The 17,663-nt window shown below is 40.6% G+C and overlaps 1 protein-coding gene across 4 annotated transcripts in view; it reads left to right on the forward strand.

The window, feature by feature from the left end:
- Positions 1-4,608: 4,608 nt before the first annotated feature.
- The window catches only part of LOC139447723 (uncharacterized), a 41,149-nt gene continuing 28,094 nt past the window's right edge, over positions 4,609-17,663 (forward strand). For 2 of the 4 annotated variants that reach the window (XM_071229190.1, XM_071229193.1), the window contains exons 1-2: positions 5,830-5,892; positions 13,100-13,206. The gene's annotated coding sequence lies outside the window, so the exon portion shown is untranslated. Of the gene's footprint in view, positions 4,668-5,234; positions 5,279-5,829; positions 5,893-13,097; positions 13,207-17,663 lie in introns of those variants that run through there. The other 2 variants (XM_071229191.1, XM_071229192.1) reach the window with 2 other exon arrangements.

Genomic DNA, 17,663 nt, shown 5'->3' on the forward strand with positions numbered 1-17,663 from the left:
CTTTGTATGCGTGTAATCTCTCTGTCGTCTTTTGACGTCATAGAAAAAAATCAGTTTTCTTTATTTACAGCATGCTATTTTTGGCATTGAATGTATGTCGTTATACATACGCATATAACCCCATTTGATATACAGTTATGTGGTTCAGATATAAGGCGGTATTTTGTTCGTTGACATTTTCCGTGAAGCCTCGAAATAAAAAATCGTCGCACAGTACTTTTATCGGTGTACGATAAAAAGCGGACATTTTTTACTGTTTTTCAACGCAGAATAAATTCTCGGACAACACTTAGAAGTGTATTGTTTTTAAACCCGTTTAATATTTGCAGTTAACTATACACCATCAAATAGGAAATTTAATATTCTCCACCTCTGCGTAAGTTTATAGCCAGACTATATCCAGTGCCGCGTGAGCGTAATTCTCGCACAACCTTCACTTTTCCGATCTTGGGAAAATGGGCGTCAGAAAAAAAAACTCGGCATCCAGAGGGTTAACATATGGACAGTCTTAAAATTAGGTCTAAGGTTGTTTTGTACAACGGCACCCGGGAACTAATATTTATACTAATGTAGGTCACATGATGATAGCATATCGACTTTCAAACAATTACATTTATTCTGGTCAGAATATACATATTTCTAGGTTGGAAATGGACTACACATATAGAGGTAATATGAATGCATATACAGACATAAATAGATAATGTATAAAACAGTTACAGTTGTTTTAACTTATGCTTTATTGGATTCTTTTTCCGATTTATATTCATACACAAATTAAAAATCAATTTGGGGACTTGAATGAATTGAATGTTTTAAATTTCAGTCCTTGATTTGTGTGTTGTAAACAAGTAGGCCTATGCCCCTGTGCAAGGAATACTGAAATCAGGGACAATCACATCCATATTTGCATGGACTGTGGCCACAACACGAAGGAAGCCCCCCTTGATCCTATAGGCTAGTCCTGCACCATGACAGTGGAATATATTTATTTTATGAAAAAATAATAAACTAGAAATGGGAAAGCAAGTCTAGCCAGCTCAAGCTAGCTCTATTCCACATAGGGAATTGTTATTATTTTTAGAGTCAAGAAGGATATTGTGTAATATAAGATTTCAGAGACTAAATGTTAGTCTACCTATAGGCTAGACTAACATTTAGTTTCTGAAATCTTATATTACACAATATCCTTCTTGACTCTAAAAATAAAAAAATTCCCTATGCTGATGTGGAATAGAGCTAGCTTGAGCTGGCTAGACTTGCTTTTGTATGCATTTCTAGATTATCATTTTTTCATAAAATAAATATATTCCTCGGTCATGGTGCAGGACTACCTATAGGCCAGAACGTCATAGTGTAAGAATTTACAACTATCCACTATAATAATATGTGTATTAATAAATGTCATAAATCAAGATTGCATTATAATTAATTGTTTTTACTTTATTTATGAAACATTTATATTACATCAGTATTATTTTGTTTGTAGTGTGAGAAGAACCTGGTTCCGGGAGGAGGTGTGATGGACATGAGGTTGAAGAGAATGATCATTCCACACAGAACGTGGGGTGTGAGGCACAATTTGAAATAAAGGAGATGCAGGTCCATGTTGAACAATGGGAGAACCATCTACTCAATAACCACCTGGCTCTTGAGAATTTTGGAGTATCAAGATCCCATTTCATGCAATATTATATTTCATTACTGACTGTGATACTTTCAAGTGATGTTTATATTTTGATCAACCCAGTGCCACCAAAGTGTGTAGCATGTATTATGTTTGTTCTGACACTGTTTCCTTGGCTGGAAGACCCAGGACTATATGCTGTTGACTGCACTGAAATAAAAATTCAAATCACATCGGCCTTTGTCCTCAACTCAAAAGTTTAATACACTTTACAAAACTAGCCACCCACTCTAAAGCCTGATTGGTATAGCCCCTCACGATGCTGTGAACTTTGTATCATGTTTGTCTACAGCTGGTATATCTGATGCTGAGATGTCAAAGCTGTGAAGTGTTTGGTATTTTTCTTGATCTTGTACAGCCTGGTGTGGGGGCAGACCAAGGCTTTACTATTGCCACTACTTTGCACACAAGAAATAGTCTCAATATTCCCCCTTTCCTATTTAACTGTAGTCAGCTTTCAGCCGAATAAATAGGAGAAATACAAACCTTAACATCCTTGAGAGTCCCATGTTGCAGAATTTTCAAAACTATCAATCAGCTGTGGACAGTTGCTTGATTATGGTTTCCCTTGCACACTCTTATAGAATTGTGCTAAAATTGCCTGTGGGAGATAAAAGTGTCAACTCGTTTGAGACGCAAATATTTTATTAAACAATGTACATACATTGTATTTAAACTGATGTCCATAGCACTGGCTCGATCTGTCTGATGGCACAGAAACAGTTTGCTGTAGAAACCCTCACTTCAGATAAATCTGAAAAAATACATTGAAGTTATGAAGAAAAACATGCAGATGTCAATTGTATGAGTGCAATTTAATAAGTGTTCTACTATTAAACACTTCAAACATTGTGCCGAGTCACTTTGACTTTTAAAAAAAAATTTTTTTATATAATTTGCATTAACTGCATGGTCTGTTACCCAGAATTATTGTTGGAGTTTAATGTAACTTCCATACCCATTGATACAAATAAATTTGATTAATTGAACATGAATACGACATATATATTTCATAGTCCTTACCTCTAAGTTATGTGGGATTCCACACGAGTCAGGCCACAGGAATCCTTTGGACGACGCTGGAAACATAATGATTACTAGATACACACATTCAACTATGAAACAGAACTGAATTTAATGGAAGATTTATGAATGATCGTGGATGATTAGGGTTTATACAAAAAAAAACTATTTAGATCTATGGCCAAAAACATTTGCATTTATGACGGTTGCAATATACGTGACACGTACAGTATAAACTATGACCTTAATAATAATCATATTTATTTAGATCTATAGACTACCGTAATACCCCAAAACACAAGAATTAAAATAAAAAAAATATAGCGCTTACACACATTTAAAGGGCTCGTTTTCAGTCATTATGGCTGTCTTAGCCAATTCATGTTACGCCCAACAATAGGTTACAGGCCGGCAAAGCCACATTTCGAAAATAGATAGCCCAAATTGATGTGGCTCTCGCGGCAATGGTTATGGTTGCGTGATTGTATAATGTGGCTCTCGCGGCTATGCTGTCAAAACATGCTTTGTGATTCTAACAGGTTACCGTATATAACAAAACAAGTCTTGTTTTCTCATTTTTTATTCAACAAGGATAACATATTCATCAAAACTTTACATTGATGAATATGAATAGCATATGAATATCATAATGCATTTAATGTCATTACTGCAGATGAAGGAGGTCGCCCACGTGGTCAGCATATTCCATCTCACTCAGGTGTTGGTTCAGGAGCTGGATCTTGAGGGACGCAATACGTGCATCGATTGCCTTGTACTTCTTTCTTCGTGAAGGTTCTGACCACTGGTGAGAGAGTCTCAGGACTGCAACCTCTTTGAGTGACTGCTCTCGCTGAAATAGCTTCACTACCTCCTAGATGTTCGGGTGGCACTTCTTGGCAAGTTTCTTTATCTTGTTGTGCCACACTTCAAGGTGATTGTTGGTACGGTGGCCTTGGTTTTCGAAATGGTTCAAAATCTCTGGCATGAAGGCCCCTCCTTGAACCCAACTGGTTGTCACGTAGTCCATGAAGGCAGTCACTTTAGGGCCAGCAGGAGAGTCAGCAATGGCATCAAGCCACACATCATCCACTTTGTCACGAGGTAGTAGAGGGAGGGCAGCAGCTCTTCTCACCAGCTTCTTCACCTCGTCATCTTCCTTATAGTCCATCACCAGACCTTGTGTGGGCAGTTACCTGTAGTGTGTTTTTTTTAATTTTTTTAGGTGATTATTTAGGTTGGTGTGTCCTGTTTGGAGTTAAGTGATTACTCTGTCGATTTTTTTTATGGATGGAGAATTTTTGGTTTGGTTAGTGGTTTGCTGAGCACTTTTATGATTTGGCTATTTGAGTTTAGATATAGGTTATGCCATTTTTTGTGATTTTTTGCTTGTTTACACTTTTAATTTCTGATTTTGAGATGGGTAAGTTTAAGCTTATTTCTGGGATTTTGAGGGATAGTTTAGCTGCTTTAACGGCGTTTTCATTACCGTATATTCCTACGTGGGCGGGTATCCACAAGAAGGTTATTTGTTTGCCTGCCTTGAGCTAAGCACACGCTGAAATGCCCCCAAGGAGGCAGACGAGAAGGTATACGGACATTGGACTGGCCCGGTAAGTAGCTAAGTCCCAGACATGTCACATCTGAAGATCCGGGGTAGAAATGGTCTTCAGCAACCCATGCTTGCCGAAAAAGGCGACTATGCTTGTCGTAAGAGGCGACTAACGGGATCGGGTGGTCAGGCTCGCTGACTTAGTTGATGCATGTCATCGATCCTAATGGCGTGGATCGATGCTCATGATATTACTTCCTGGATTGTCTGGTCCAGATTCGATTATTTACAGACCGGAATATTGCTGAGTGCGGCGTTAAACAATAAACCAACCAACCACCTCAGCATAGAGCATCTGTGGGACCCGGCAACATGGCCCAGCTTGGGGCAGCTCTCGGCTCAAACCTGGTATGTATATTCGTTACCTAACAATGTAAATCAGTCCTGTTTGGCACAAACAGGTGTTTTTTCTGAGAAATAAGCTTAAATCGTTACTTTGTTTGCTACCTGTCGGCTGGGCGTTTTCAGCTTAAACAATTTTGGGTATCGTTTACGTTTCATGATCACCAACTACGCAGTTGTATGTTTCATGATAAATGCCTGTTGGTGTCTATGAGTTTATCGTGAGTTTAAGTGTGTATGTTAATGTTATCTCTGGGGGGTAGCACATACCGAAGTCGCTGCACACAAGTAGTTGTGGGAACGTTGCAGCCTCACTGCATCACATCCGGGCTGTGTATGTGCAGTTGTTTTCGTCAAAGTGTGCAGGCATGCGTAATTTCTCTGAATTACATTATAGTTTAAATTGCATAACAAGAAGCTTGAATAACATTCTAAGTGTGCAGGCATGCGTAATGTCTCTGAATTACATTATAGTTTAAATTGCATAACAAGAAACTTGAATAACATTGGGTGAAGTGAAAGAAACACCCTCTAACTAATGTCCCAGGAAATACATCAGTCACGGCATTGTGAGCTGCACGTTCAAAGTCCAACTAATGTGGGACACTCATTTAAAGGTATCTCTAAAGAACACCACGCTTAATAATTTAAATGTGGGACACTCATTTAAAGGTATCTCTAAAGAACACCACGCTTAATAATTTAAATGTGGGACACTCATATAAAGGTATCGGTAATCGGATTAAGTAATTACCCGCTAGAATAGGTGAAATGCACTCAGCTGAAAATGTGGCTCTACCGGCAATAGCCATTTATGAAATGTGGCTCTCCCGGCTAGACACCCAACAATATTAGTTCAAAACAACAGCATATGCCATGAAAGGTAACGTGACCTGTCAAAGTGATCATTGTTATTTAGTGTAAAAGCACACTATACGTACTTTTAATACTGTTGATGAACCCATCGCTGTTGTAATGGAATCCCTTGTTCAACGGGGAACTCCTCGCGCTCTTAGATTGACTTTGAACCAAATTCTTGACGAAGCTGAACGAGACATGCGAGACGAGCAATAAATCACTTCCGGGTGTTTGCTCTGCCGCCATGCGGGGAAACCCGCGTTTTGGAGTTTGACCTTGGGGCCATGCATAAATATTAAGAGAGGTCTATTACGCAGTGACACTCAGGTATGTTCCTAAAGGGGTTATTTGATCAGGAGGTCTGAGGTACAAGGTACGTGTGTAATAGTGTAATGGCCGTTAGTTACTTTTGACGAAATAACATTATATTGTTTCAGAATTCACTTTATTTTGACTTTTATCTACCTACGCTGTACTGAATATCAAAATATCAAGCAGGTCATTTCATACCACCATTTTGCTTTAATTTAATGGTAGTGTGTTTTGTCAACCAAAACATTCAGTGTGTTTGCGGTAGCGAGCGATTTCATTATTCTAGCCATTTACTGCCATTTGCATAGTAAAATAATTATGTTTTCGGTCAACTGATGATCTATTTCATGTTCTGAGATCCGTTCCATGCAGCTTCAATTTATTACTTTTTATAGACTCTTTGTCTTCAATCTTAAAACTGCTGTTCAGACATAATCTGTCACATCAAATTGCTGAATTCATTGGTTCATTGCCGTTGTTAAGGTTTTGTGAAACAATCGTTAACGTTTAACGTTAAAGGGGCACTGATCTAACGCAATTCCCCGGACTGGTTGCTGCCTTTGTTATTGTTTTTTCCCCGTGAGTACCCGGATGATACGCAACGCAACTGAGCGTGACCAAAGACTGGGCTACCGTCTGCAAGGACAGCTAAATAAACTTGGAGGCTGGAGGCAATATTTGTTTTATGCATTTTTGAACACTGATTAGTTTAACCGTGATCTATAAAGATTTCGACAAAAGGCGCATGTTAATTAATTTCTTCAGCCTAAACAAACAGACAAAAAGAACGGCGGAGATCATCGTATGTTGTCATTTGGAAATACCCCAGATGGTTATAGTTTAATAATAAAAAAAGTATCCATGCAGTGAAAGCATTTTCGGATTTCGGATTGCGTCGATAATACGATTACTACTCACTTGTTGTCATCCACGTTTTCTGGTATAACCCTACACTTGTGTATTTGTCGTCATTCACTTGATGCTCAGTTAATGAATTTATTACAGGTACAATTAGTGGTAGCACCATTTAGATTACCTGACAAAGGTTCCCATTTGGCATTTATTGTGTCTGGGGTAATTATTCAATTTAAATCCAGGTTTGAAGTGAGGTGAAATGTGTGTTGTGTAATATGCACGTGGCAGCCCAGCAAGAGGTGAATGATCAGTTGATTTACTTTTTTTGTAAATCAACGGATCGTTCCTAGTCATCAAAGGATTAACAGAAATTACGTTGATTGATTAATCACTGTTATCTTGCACAATGAATATGTCAAAAGTGAGTGTTTACATGTCTAGGTTTACTAAAACAAAGGAAATACACTCATATCATGGCGTGAAGTGTCGATGTAAAAACAACATACTTTGTTCAAAGGGTTAACTAATAATACGTTGATTGATTGCTCATTGTTATCTATCACTCAAAGGATTTTTTAGGAACCGTGGACGTTATGAAAATAGTTGTCACGTGGGCTTTTTCAGCCGACCCTTGAGACTTGACACTTATGTGAAACACCTTGAGAAAGGAACACGGGTTATAATATCCCGAAACGATATATATCTTTAAAAAATATTTGATTGTGAGAGAGACACGTGACATCGAATAAGTTTCTTTGTACAGCTGCAGACGAGTGGGATATTGTTCCTTTGTGTCGAACAAGGAAGCTGCCCAAAATTTATACACATAAATTTGGTAGGTTGTAATTATGGTATTTGCATTTTGTTTTCCTTCATTCGCTGTAGCACGGACTTGTATAGGTCCGTGGCTGTAGCATTGAACCGATTCGTTCTTGTTCCTCTACGTCTTCGTTGGGAAATTCTTCAGATTGACTAAAATTGATTAAGACGATCAAAAGGGCCTAACAACATCACAACAGATTATTATGTTGGATTAGAAGCCAAACAACATAGATATGTACTTTTCATCGTAACATTTCAGTCTCTTGGTGATGACATTAAACATTTAAAGGGGCACTGATCTAACGCAATTCCCCGGGACTGGTTGTTGCCTTTGTTATTGTTTTTACCCAGTGAGAACCCGGATGTATAGCAGAAATCTACACTAGTTCGCGACCTCTGCTGCGCCATTCGTAAGCCCATTAGTCACTTTTATGGGTAGTAATAAGGGTGTATGGTCACATTGATCAACAAAATGAAATACAATTTCGAGATATTAAGGAAATGTAGGTATCTTTGTGGGTAGCATCAGTAATGGTGACGAAGTTTTTATAAGTCACTTGCTTGGTAATTTTGCGATTTTCGTTTACACTATTTTGACTTGCAACACAAAGTAAATATTTCACCTGAGCATTGCTTATAAAAAGTGTGTATATTTTTTTACTGTCAAAATGTGTAACATTTTCAAATTTATTAAACGTCTAAATATTCAGTTTTTTTACAAAGTGACTGAAAAACATTTCCATCTGTATTATTATGATAACAAACTCCAAACATTTTGATGTTTAATATCATCACCAAGAGACTGAAAATGTTACGTTGAAAAGTACATTTCTATGTTGTTTGGCTTCTGATCCTACATAATAATCTGTTGTGATGTTTGTAGGCCCTTTTGATCATCTTAATCAATCTGGACAGATTTTTTATAGTCAAAATGACTGAAATATTTACACATTTTTTAAATTGCCTGAGAATCACATTTTACAAATTGACGGTAATATGTACACGCTTACAAAGGAAAAGACCTGTGAAAACAACGTCTATCGCGCATTGAAGAATTTCCCAACCAAGACGTAGAGAAACAAGAACGAATCGGTTCAAATGAAGGAAAACAAAATGCAAATACCATAATTACAACCTACCAAATTTATGTGTATAAATTTTAGGCAGCTTCATTGTTCGAGGGATGTATCCGTGAATATCCACACAAAGAAACAATATCCCACTCATCTGCAGCTGTACAAAGAAACTTATTCGATGTCACGTGTCTCTGTAACAATGAAATATTTTAAAAGATATATTCGTTCGTTCGTTCGGGGATTTAACGTGCACTTTTCGCATGTAATAAATTACATTTAGCGCATCTCGCACAGGGGGAAGCACTTATACTAAATAGGAAAAAAAGCGTAATGAATATATAAGAAGTGTGACCCCAAAAAATGTAAATGAAGTAAACCTAAAAATTTAATCTAGGTGGGGTGGGTTTGGCTGGGTGGGGTGAGGGTAGTAAAAGAATAATAATAATGTGGAAAAGTTTGGGCATGGGTGTGTGTGTGTGTGGGTGGGGGGGGTTCAAGCGTGGGAAGGCACGGCGTCGGCTGGCGAGCTGGTGTGGCGAGTTACTGCTTCTTCCCAGCCAGGAGCCTCCTGGCTAGGTCGAGCTCTCCGGGAGGAAGAGCTCGGAACAGGGCGGTGGTGAGGCGGGCGGCGGCGTTTGTGATGAAGAGTGGGCTGACTGGGAGATCACAGTCAACCAGGAATTCCGAGAGATCCTGGTAGCTGTGAATCTCGTGCTCAAATCTTTCTTCACCCCAGTACTGCACCAGCACCAAGGGTGGGCGTGGGCGGTTGCTGGGATAGATCTTGCCGCTCTCATTCTGGTAGCAGGGGTTAGGGTGGACCTTGTGCTGCTCCAGGATGAGGTCTGCCTGCTGTGTAAGGTGGGCACGGACGTCTACCTCAACATCTTGTTCCGGGACCGGGTTGGTCTGGACTTGGTTGATGTTGAGGGAGGGGCCTTGTGTTGTGGCGGTCTGCGTCTCCGTGGTCATGCAGGTTGGAGGTGATGGGAGGGGGGGAGAGTCAGGGGAGAAGATACTTTTCCTCTTTCTCTTTTTCCTCACGTGGCCAGTCCCTACCGGCGTGCGAAAGGGCTCATCCCCTCTGGATTCGAGAGGAGCGAGTTCCAGTGCAGCTGTCGGGGGCGGAGGGGTGGTGGGAAGGCTCTCCTGGATCTCCATGGGGGCAATTGGTGGAGCCATCTTCACTGTAGGCGGCCTGGCCTTCTGTACCAGACGTGGTGCAGCAGGGGTAGGGGCCGGGGTCTTCTTCTCCTTAGGCTTGGTCTTGGCCGGAGCCTTGACCAGAGGCCTTTTCCTTTGGCCTAGGTCAAAGGAGATGGAGAGGGTGGATGAGTTGGACTTGTACGAAGTCCGGAGGGAGTAGTCCCCAACCCTGTAAGCCAGCAAGGGCTCCAGGATGGCAACTAGCTCCCTAGGAAGCGATAGAGCGATATCTGTCATGATAGAGCGTGGGTTGCGAGCTAAGAAGGACAAGTCTGCACGGGGCGAGTGTCCAAGCCGGGGGTAAAAGATATATATCGTTTCGAGATATTATAACCCGTGTTCCTTTTCAACTGATCACTTGGATTGTTTCAGGTGTTTCACATAGGTGTCAAGTCTCAAGGGTCGGCTGAGAAAGCCCACGTGACAACTATTTTCATAACGTCCACGGTTCCTAAAAAATCCATTGAGTGATAGATAACAATGATCTATCAATCAACATATTATCAGTTATCAAAGTATGTTGTTTTTACATCGGCACTTCACGCCATGGTATGAGTGTATTCCCTTTGTTTTAGTAAACCTAGACATGTAAACACTCACTTTTGACATATTCACTGTGCAAGATAACAGTGATTAATCAATCAACGTAATTTCTGTTAATCCTTTTGATGACTAGGAACGATCCGTTGATTTACAAAAAAAGTAAATCAACTGATCATTCACCTCTTGCTGGGCTGCCACGTGCATATTACACAACACACATTTCACCTCACTTCAAACCTGGATTTAGATTGAATAATTACCCCAGACACAATAAATGCCAAATGGGAACCTTTGTCAGGTAATCTAAGTGGTGCTACCACTAATTGTACCTGTAATAAATTCATTAACTGAGCATCAAGTGAATGACGACTAATACACAAGTGTAGGGTTAAACGAGAAAACATGGATGACAACAAGTGAGTAGTAATCGTATTATGGACGCAATCCGAAAATGCTTTCACTGCATGGATACTTTTTTAGTATTAAACTATAACCATCTGGGGTATTTCCAAATGACAACATCCGATGAGCTCCGCCGTTCTTTTTGTCTGTTTGTATAGGCTGAAGAAATTAATTAACGTGCGCCCTTTGTCGAAATCTTTATAGATCACAGTTAACCAATCAGTGTTTATGCCAAAATGCGTAAAACAAATATTGCCTCCAGCCTCCAAGTTTATTTAGCTGTCCTTGCAGACGGTAGTCCAGTCTCTGGTCACGCTCAGTTGCGTTGCGTATCATCCGGGTACTCACGGGAAAAAAAACAATAACAAATGCAACAACCAGTCCGGGGAATTGCGTTAGATCAGTGCCCCTATAACCACATTTGAGAGGAAATACGCAGGCATAAGGTGGTCAATTCCAAAGTCAATAAAAATTACACAGGCGATGGTGCAATTATCAGTGACGTTCCCAAAACAACTAGAGTCAGTTCTCCGAATATCATACACTTTTGGTCGCCGGTCTCAACCACCAAGCTTTGTATGCAGATACTGTGTCATGGGGCATACCAGACGAAAGGTTATCCAATCATCTTGCCACCCCATTAAACCGGTTGTACATTCCGATTTCCGTTTTGACCACACGTTCAGTCAAAGGCTAATAACGATCACTTAAATTCGTACAGTGTGACTGTAATATCATACGCAATTTCTTCTAATATCGTACATGTATTTTAATTCCGTACAGCACCTGAATGGTACTCCCGTAGCTTTTATTTCTTATGAAAATTTGTATATATTGGTTGAATCAAAATTCGAATTATCGCACGAAAGGAAATGCATATAGGTTCAAAAACTATATTAATATGTAGATCTATATCCCATTATTATTAATCATTAGTAGAATTTATTAATTTATTAATAAACTTAATTTATTAATAAACTCCAGGGCCTGCTTAGAGTACTGGCGTCTTTTCCCCATCTAAAATATTAAACACAAAACTAACTTTATAAATTTTAATACTGCCCTGTTTGAATCAAAACAGAACAAACAAGTTGGAGCATTGATGAAGTCCATTTTTTTCGAAATATTCGAGAACACGTCTTGCCAAAAATGTGTCAGACACGGGGTCGTTTATTTTTTTCCAATATGCCATGCAGAACGACAAACAACGTTTGCCACTGCAGACCTTCATTTGGGATGATCTAAGGATTTCTGTAGCAAACCAAATATTATTTCAGCTTCATTTTCAAAATAAACATCATCCAGAGTTAGGGTGTTTAAAGTTGAACGTGCGACCGCGATCACTATTTCACGTCTGCTTCCAAATATTTCACGGCGCTGAACAGATTTTAAAATGTTTTTCACTAATGTTTAACATATTCTACCTTGGTACCAGTCTTCAAATTAATTTTGGACGAATTCCAAGGGTTTTTTTCTTTTCGGAAACAACTTTTTAATACACATAGTTGAAGAAAGATCTAGGCATTTTATGAATGTGCAATGATGGTGGTACTTTTGTTATTACGTCGGGGCAAAATTAATACAGACATCCTGACAATGTTTGTAGTATCTTTTTGTAATACATCTTAAAACAAGTACAGTTACTAGGTGTTTAGTCTTTGTGTTGTCGTTTTACTTTATGACTGCGTAGTAATGTGGCACTGGACGCATGATAAGAGATAAAAAATGTTTTCGGTTAGATCTAAATGAAAACAGGGATAAGGTGTGCTTCGGTCTGTTACTTAATATTTCATATAAATAAGCTTATGACAGTGAGCGACTACTTCAAAAAGGACTTTAACAATGACCATACACTAAGGTGACAATATATATTCTTTTTGTCATTTTAATTTGTTTATCAATGCTTATTCAAGTGTTTCATAAGAGGGTATATCAAATTGAAAATTGAAAATAACTTTTATGAAACCTATTAATAATTTTCAATATGAAATGTTTATGGCAGCTGATATGCATTATTTCGTGTTTCCGTACCGTTCGTGCTTATTAAATTTACTGCAATGAGCTGTCACGTGTAGAGGTTCTCGAATCGTGACCTTGACGTCAACCCAGCAAGAAATGGAGAGAACCGCTTCTGCGTAAGTGCACTTCGCGATAACCAATCATATCTCGTTAGAGAAAACGCATGCCAAATACACTTGATAGCTGAAAATAGAGTTTCTGTTTCAAGACATTCGACAGTGTCTAAATTCATCTAGGGCAAGTTATTTACTGCTGCTGCCACGTATTTGACCCATTGTTTTGATTGTAAACCCAAATCTGAGTGTTGTAATAAAATTTAATGATTATTTATTGATCTTGACAGAGGGGAACCCAAGGTTTCCTCCATGGGTTCTAACAACAGCAGGACACACTGAAGTTGATTTGGAATGGTGTGGTAATGGTGGACGTTGGTCATGTTGTCACTCAACAGCGTGAGTATATCATCTTTACCCAGGGTTTTAGGTACTTTCACTATCTTGAATATGGAGTTTAGTGTGAGACATCATGATTGTTAGCTGTAAGTATTATAGATGCTAAGCCTTCAATGAGAAAAAATAAATTAAATTAAGAAACCTTTTGTAGAATATGTAGGTGCCGAAATTCAGTCGGGGAATGGAGATGAAATGGTGTTGGCGGTGTAGGAAGGAGGTAGATGAGAACGTGGAATGCGCTTTCAGGTTTCTTTTGAGATAATTGGTGTGGCCCTGAAGAGAGCTGTTGGAATAGTAGTAGTTGTCTATTCACATGGATGAGTAGTCTTTGATCTGACCAATTGATGTGTGTCAACAGTGTGAGTATATCATCTAGCCTGGACTTATGCCGATTTTATAGTGCTAGCCCACAGGGAAACCATGCCACAGTTTAACACTTATAACCCACTCCAAGCCCCTTAACGACTAGCGCACGGCACGGTAACAAGTACTATCGTTTAACGTCTATGGTATGGCGCGATCGGGGATTGAACCCCCGACCTTCCGCTCTCCAGGCAGACGTTCTACCACCAGACTATGGCGGCGGTCAGCTGAAGGTATATTCACAAGATCTGCTCAATTGTCTACTGTACAGGTGTGACATACTTTATCCCACAAAGATCCTCCACCCGTACCATCACGATCGCCATTATGCCATAACGCCATTACAACCATGCCAACCTCTAGAGGACGTGGTGGGTATTGTGAAGCGTGTGGCAGTACACCACATGGTCATCCCTGAAGTGTCACTGAAGGTGATGAAGAAAAAGAACTGCAGCAATGCAAGTTTGTCGTCCAACAGAAGAACCAACCTGTGTGTGATATATCTGGGCTGATGAAGATGTATTGTTTAGGCCTCTGACCATTTGACTGAGATCTGCCTAAGGCAAGGACAAATACCTGGCTGTGTCAAAATGTTTAAAGAACCCACTACCCTGAATGAATATTTGGTGATGAGTCTGACAGAAAAGAGGAATCACAGGGCACTTGCTCAGTCAGCCAAATCACCAAAGAAACTCAGGATCAGGATTATGCCTCGCCATTACAGCAGGATGATGATGATGATGATGATGATGATGATGATGAACCAGAAGATGACAGAAAAAAACCACCTAGTCTTGACGATGACATCTTGGTGATTGCCCACAATTACCGTGTTTATGACGGACGCCTGCTGCTACAGCATCTACACCATTATATTGTGAAACCACCATGGTGGTGGGGCCTCTGATTTTAAACGATTCATGGAACTTGGCTCTCTGCAGCACTTTTCAAAAACGATTACACTGACTGAACGCAAGAAAGGCTACTTCTCATAAGACTGAAGCTGACAAAGGTTATCCATGTTCCCTGCTGACTGTAGCGAATTCTTGACCTGCAATGTCAAGTGTCACTTTGATCCAGATGAGGAGTTGCTGGCCTACTGTCAGAGTGATGTGGTAAGCTTGCATCGAGTCTGTACAAAGTATTCATCAAGCATGTAGTGACTCTACCCCAAGACTTGCATGCTGACCTTTTCGAAAACTGTTTTTGACACCTAAGACAATTGCCATTACACCCCTCTCCCTTCAGAGGCTTCGTTGGCTCAACTGGGTAATGCATAAACACCTTGACCTGCACACACAGTATGTCATTAATGTCACATACTATGCTGATGGCCTTAACTGTGATGTTGGCTGTTTGTATTTGGTGGATGACTACGACTCCATGGCACAAATTGTGTTTAAATGTTTCGGTTGTTTCTGGCATGGATGTCCTCACTGTTACAAGACAGACCGAGGTGAAACACACACAACTGGGTACTGTGCATTGGAAATGGTACCATTAAACTCTATATCGTCTTGCGGCATTACAGCAATGCTCTGATGTCAACCATGTGGTGACCGATTGTGTATGTAATTTTCAGCAAGAGCAGAAAGGCCAGACTGACGGTATGCAAGGACGACATTGTTATATGCCAAAGGCGTTGGATCCCAGCAATGTCTTCAGGTCGTCGTGGACTTGTATTGTTGACCTAGGGCACGTGTGTTAGTCAGATCATTAACATTTTGTGACTGCAAATCACAGACTGAGATATACTGAACCAAATAATAAACTTCACAATCCTAAAATTTTAACATTTTGACCAGTTATCATTGTGGGCCCTTATTGTGTATTTTTAACAGTAATGGCCACGTATTGTCTTCAGATAACACCCGTTTTTGTGCAGGTGAAACGATCGAAGTCATGTGCACAGCACTGTAGTGGCAAAAGTGTTTTTTCACGTGCAACTGGTCACGTGGCCATAATACCGCACGTGTTTTCAGCCATACATGTTAGCAGTCATTAACAAAAAAAGAAAAACACAAGAAAACAAAAGTCTTTACGGCCATTTGTCATGCCACACCTTTCAAATGTGCAACGTGAACGTGCCATCGGCATATTGCAGACGGGAACGTCCGTAGCTGAAGTCGCAAGGACGATGGGTTGTAGTCGACGGACTGTTTATGATTTACAGACGCGTCTACAGCAAACGGGTACCACCGCTGATCGCCCTCGGCCAGGTCGACCACGTGTGACGTCACATGCAGAGGATCGTCAGATTGTCTTACGTCACCTCCGTAACCAATTTTTGATTGCTTCATCAACCAGAAATGAACTGTTTAGGGGTAGACTGAGTGCGCTAACTGTTCGAAACCAACTGAGAACTGCTCACCTTCAAGCACGACGGCCATACTGCGGGCCGATTCTGACTCAATTACACAGACGTCAACGTCAATTGTGGGCACAGCGACACTTACGATGGACTCAGAGGAATTGGAATCAAGTCATCTTCAGTGATGAATCCCGATTTAATCTTTGATTTGCTGATGGTAGGGCGAGGGTGTGGAGGCGCCGTCATGAACGTTACGCCCAGTGTTGTGTACAGGAAGTTGACAGATTTCATGGTGGAAGTGTCATGGTGTGGGGTGCTTTCTGTGGCAATGCATGTGCCAGGCTTCTTGTCATCCGTGGCAACCTCAACGCTGCTGCTTACCACGACCAGGTACTGGCACCAGAACTTCTGCCTTTTATGGCACCACATGGACCCGGTTTGATCTTCCAACACGACAATGCCGGACACCACACAGCAATTTTGACAAGGAATTTCCTTCAGAATGTGGGAGTCAACGTCATGGACTGGCCGTCAAGGTCTCCCAATCCTCAATCCCATTGAACACGTCTGGGATGCTCTTGGCAGAAGTCTGCGCACTCTCCAGAACCAACCACAGAATTTGCAAGATCTTGGCACCATTTTGCAGCAACAATGGCGTCGTCTTCACAATCATGTGTTCACAAACATCACAAGGTCCATGCGGAAGCGTTGTGTGGCAGTTGTCAACGCACATGGTGGCCATACACGCTACTGAACTTGTGTGCCATCAGATTCTCGTGCTTGGGCGTTATGATTTAAACTGTTGATGTTATTACCGTATACCGTAGGTGCTTGGAACAAATTATGGTTCTTCTCTGATACATTTGTCCGTTGTATATCATATATGGGATTACTTTTAAAAATGTATATTATACCTCTTGCTCAGTTTTACCAGTTTGAAGCAGCATGCTAGTACCCCGTAGGCATCCATCATGATGTAGACGACGGATTCCTAATCCGATTGCAAATATTGCATTAAAGCAAGACGAGAGAGCTTATATGTTTCTGTGGACAATGTAAATCAACAATACTGTGTGGGGTTGTAGTTCTGAAACCGTTTAGGTGGTCGGGTGGCCTTGTGGTTAATCATGCATCTAAAGTCGTCATTGCATCCTGGTAAAGCAGGACTCAAGCTGTATTCATATCATCGGATCAACTTGCGTTGTACTTTGGTACAGTATTATCTACACTACTCGCCATTGGACCTGGAGCGCTCGCCTGGAGGATCATATAAATGAAATGGGCAGGGGAAATACATAGGTCACAACAGCATACAAACTATTTCACCTTTAAATTACGTGGATTTACACTTCATTAGTGAACTTTGGCACTGTTATCAACTGTATCACAGGGATCAACACACTATTCCTGTCCCCTATCATCATCACATTCGTATTGTTTGAAGAGGCAATGTAGTCGTTTCCAGGGCCACTGTTAAAGGCTGTTGCCCAAAATGTTCACTATGATCCTATGAAGGGGTACCTGTGGAGATGCTTCCATGTTACTGTTTAAAACCCCCATTGATGCTTCTAAATTCATCGGGGCGGTCGGGTAGCCTAGTAGTTAAAGCGTTCGCTCGTCATACCGAAAACCCGGGTTCGAATCCCGACATGGGTACAATGTGTGAAGCCCATTTCTGGTGTCCCCCGCCGTGATATTGCTGGAATATTGCTCAATCGGCGTAAAACCAAACTCACTCACTCACTCACTCACTCACTCACTCTAAATTCATCACTTGGCCATA

The sequence above is a fragment of the Haliotis cracherodii genome, unplaced genomic scaffold (assembly GCF_022045235.1).
Source record: "Haliotis cracherodii isolate W230 unplaced genomic scaffold, xgHalCrac1.p SCAF_7, whole genome shotgun sequence".
NCBI lineage: Eukaryota > Metazoa > Mollusca > Gastropoda > Lepetellida > Haliotidae > Haliotis > Haliotis cracherodii.